The sequence below is a fragment of the Meleagris gallopavo genome, chromosome 1 (genome assembly GCF_000146605.3).
Source record: "Meleagris gallopavo isolate NT-WF06-2002-E0010 breed Aviagen turkey brand Nicholas breeding stock chromosome 1, Turkey_5.1, whole genome shotgun sequence".
In the NCBI taxonomy this organism is placed as follows: domain Eukaryota; kingdom Metazoa; phylum Chordata; class Aves; order Galliformes; family Phasianidae; genus Meleagris; species Meleagris gallopavo.
In genome coordinates, this window is record NC_015011.2 from 91,942,816 (window position 1) to 91,946,451 (window position 3,636).

A 3,636-nucleotide genomic window follows, 5' to 3' on the forward strand; every position below is an offset into this window, starting at 1 on the left:
TTTTACTTAAAGATGAGAAAGCCAACTTCTACCCTTCATTACTATGCTTACAGCTCTCTTTTACAAACCACCAAAACCAACCCAAAAAATAAATATACAGCCAGTTTCCTAACAAATGCAGAATAAAGTGTAGGTGAAAAGCTTCAGTGACTCGTGTGTTTCTGGGTTCTAAATCCACAATTCTTATCTGTCATTGCTTGAATGGCAACCAAAACAACGAACAAAACTAGACTGTCACTTGTTCTACACTGAGGAAATGAGTGAGAGGGATGAAGCAGACATTTTCAGGATCTTTGTAAGAAAACCCTAACAACAACTGATTTTTTGTTAACGGCTTTAATAGCAGCCAGACAGAGCCCTTGATGCTGTCCATCATTTCAAATTTGCTTTTGTTGTGTAAAATGATGATAAGCAAAACAGATTTCTTTTGTTTGATCACACATTCTGGCAAAGTGAAGTTTTGTGAGATTTTTTGAGTAATTAAAAAGTCATTTTTTTTCAGCTCTGTGTAAAATAGGTGGCGGCAAATAAGAAAGGTATAGTAAATTATATGCTTACCTTTATTTTAGCATTAGATTGGTGAAAACAACTGAAGGAACTCAAGGCAACAGAGGAAATCCAGCAATCTTAATTTTCTTCTTTACCATCTTCTTGGCTTAGAAGTTTTCCTGTGCCTTTTGTGTAAATCCATGCGTAAATCCTGATCTGTACAGCTATTATCTATGCAGCCATGATTGGTGAAGTATAGAAAAGAAGAGAAATTAAGATATTAAAATTGGCATAGTAAACAAATCACAGTTCTCATCTTGGTGACATTATACTACAAACCTATTTCAATTATTAGAATGTGGTGGTGAAACAGCGATGATAGGAAGTAAGGGAACCTAGCAGTAATCTGTTCAGAAAGGCTCATTTTCCCATTACTTAATGAAGTTTACATATATGTTTTCACCTTTTAACTCTTACTTGGGAACATCATTTGTGTGTCTGACATGCCTGGTGTGCTGTCACTTTACAAACTTTGCCTATGAACATTCTTTCTTAATCAGCATTGCATATTTGTTTATTCTTTAAATTAAATTTCTGTGTACCATACTACTTCATTCTCTTCTATGGTTTACACAGTGAATGTTTTATGAATTTTATGTGACTGCATTGGTATGTTACGATTGTTTTATAGGTGGTGATTCGTGCTCAAAATGGCGAACTCCTCTATCGTATTTCACCGTGGGCAAGATACGTAGTCCGTTATGAAGGCAAAGTGAATTACGATTGGGTACACTGGGATCCACCACAATCATATATAGTAAGGCTTAAATATTATTTTTGAGAGGTGTATAAAAACATGCATCACATCGTATTTGTAGCCCTATTTTGAAAATTTAGAGCTGTTAGATGAAAAGAGAATAACGATGTTGCTGTTAGATGAAAAAAGAGAGTATTCAGGTGGAATAACCACCTGAGAAACGGTTTGTATTCAACACTTTGGCAGAAACAAATGAAGTATGTGCTTGACAGAGAAAAAATGATTTTCATGTAGAATCTCTTTAAAAACTACATTAACTACAGTAACTTCAGAATTTATATGTACAGTCCCTATGAATTGATTGATATACTCTATTTTTTCATGCTCAGTTACTCCTAATTTTTGCACAAGAAGAAATAATTGAGTGACAAAAATCAATGAATAAGGAAAGCAGGACAGCCCCTTCCCTCACGCAATGGGCAGTGCTGGGTACGACTGGCCCTTTGGGCTACCAGGGCATACTGCTGACTCAGATACAGGTAACAGTCAGCCATAATATGCAGATCCCTCTTGGCAGGACTGCACTCCAGCCTTTGTTCCTTAGTCTGTATGCAGATTCAGTGTTTCCCTGTCCCAAGTGATGAATCCAGCACTTGCTTTTGTTGAACTCCTTGCAGCTTGTGATTGCCCAACCCTCTGATCTGTCACTATCTTTCTGCAAAGCCTCCTGCCCTCGAGGGACTTCACAGCTCCTCCAAGTCCACTGCAATCCTAAAACTCAATTAGTATACTGTTGAACCTTGCGTTTAAGTCACTTACGAAACCATTGAAGAACACTGGCTGAAACAAGGAGCCCTTTGGAACCCCACCAGTGACTGCCAGCCTGATATATAACCCCATTTACTATAACCCTTTGAGCTCAACCCATGGACTGCTTGTCCACATATCACATTATCGTTTTGTTAAGGTGTATTCTGAACGTTTTGTCCAGAAGGTTACTATGAGAAATGGCTTCGAAAGCTTTGCTCAAATCAAAAAGGATTATTTCCAGCAGCTGGAAAAGAGATCAGTTTTTATGGCCCAGAGTAAAAAGGAGGCAAAAACATATAGGTTGTGGACTAGCCTTTACTGAGTTCTGTCAGATAAAAGGAATTGACTCTTTATGAGTAAGAGAGATACTTAAAATTCTGTTTGCTCTTTGCAAATATGTATGTCTGCTTGTATTTTAATTGGTTGTTCTAACTTTGACTTCATTTAAGTACTGAACTGACAAGTAGGAAATAAAGTCTTGAAACATTTTTTTCTTTTTTTTTAATTGGGAGAAATTAGAAGTGAAAAAACCTTGGAGGAAAAGTATATTTTAAACAATAGTTTATCTGTTTCTTCATGTAGGATTTTTGTTTTTAAAAAATCCCAATTAGATGTAAACTTCTCGCATTTCATGTTATATACTGCTGACAATTAGTTTTTATTTTTCTTCGTAGCGTAAGCATCGTTCTCCCAAGAAATTAAAAAGCCTGAGAATCTATGAATCTCATGTGGGAATTGCTTCCCCAGAAGGGAAAATAGCTTCTTATAAAAACTTCACGTTTAACGTACTGCCCAGAATAAGGGATCTTGGTAAGTAATAGCACAGATGCTTGCAGATATGTGCTTGTACTCTTATTAGAATATGTAATTATCAAGTGTCTTTGAGGGTTGTTTTTTTTGTATTTTCAGATTAAAAGCACTGCAGAAATAGCTTCTTAAGGCAGAGCAAAATAAAAAAGTTAAATTTATGGAAACGGGATGTGGACTGAAGTATCATTTTAAACCAAAATACATTCAACAGATTTTAAAGTAATATGTGATTTCAGAAATCTAGACAGTTATTGGAGGGCAATTTGCTTTTGGCATGGCTTGCTTTTCATCTGAAAGCAGATCTGTTGCATGTTAGTCTTTGGAAAATACTGTGTTCTTAATTGGCTCTGCTAATGTACATCTTGCTTTTTAGAAAATACAAATAAATATCTGAATAGCAAAGATTGTTGTTTTTATTTGCCATACAATGTGTGCTAATTGTTTGTTGGTTTTTTTTTTTTTATCCCTTAAAGTTATAACAGTTGTTATGAGGTGTCAGAATATGGAAACTTTAAACATGAGAAATCCTTTCTTGCAAAGAAATTTCTAGTGTTGTGGAGGGTATATGTGGAAACAGATCGCATGGTTAAATTAAGAAGCATAGCAAACTGTTCACCTGAATTTGTTGAATGATTTTTAAAGAAAATTCCTGTGGCACCTTTGCACTGTTTATGCATTGGAAGTTCTAACTTGTTAACTTTGACTCACTGTGATTAAGTATATTTTGTTACACTCAAATGTCACATAGTCTTGCCGTACATGATTGATTG

At 35.5% G+C, this 3,636-nt stretch overlaps 1 long non-coding RNA gene across 1 annotated transcript; it reads left to right on the plus strand.

Annotated features, from left to right (window-relative positions):
* Positions 1-1,155: 1,155 nt before the first annotated feature.
* On the plus strand, positions 1,156-3,220 carry LOC100540978. The gene is made up of 3 exons (XR_795720.3): positions 1,156-1,306; positions 2,731-2,866; positions 2,966-3,220. It is a non-coding gene; the product is annotated as an uncharacterized LOC100540978 (long non-coding RNA).
* The last annotated feature ends 416 nt before the right edge of the window (positions 3,221-3,636 follow it).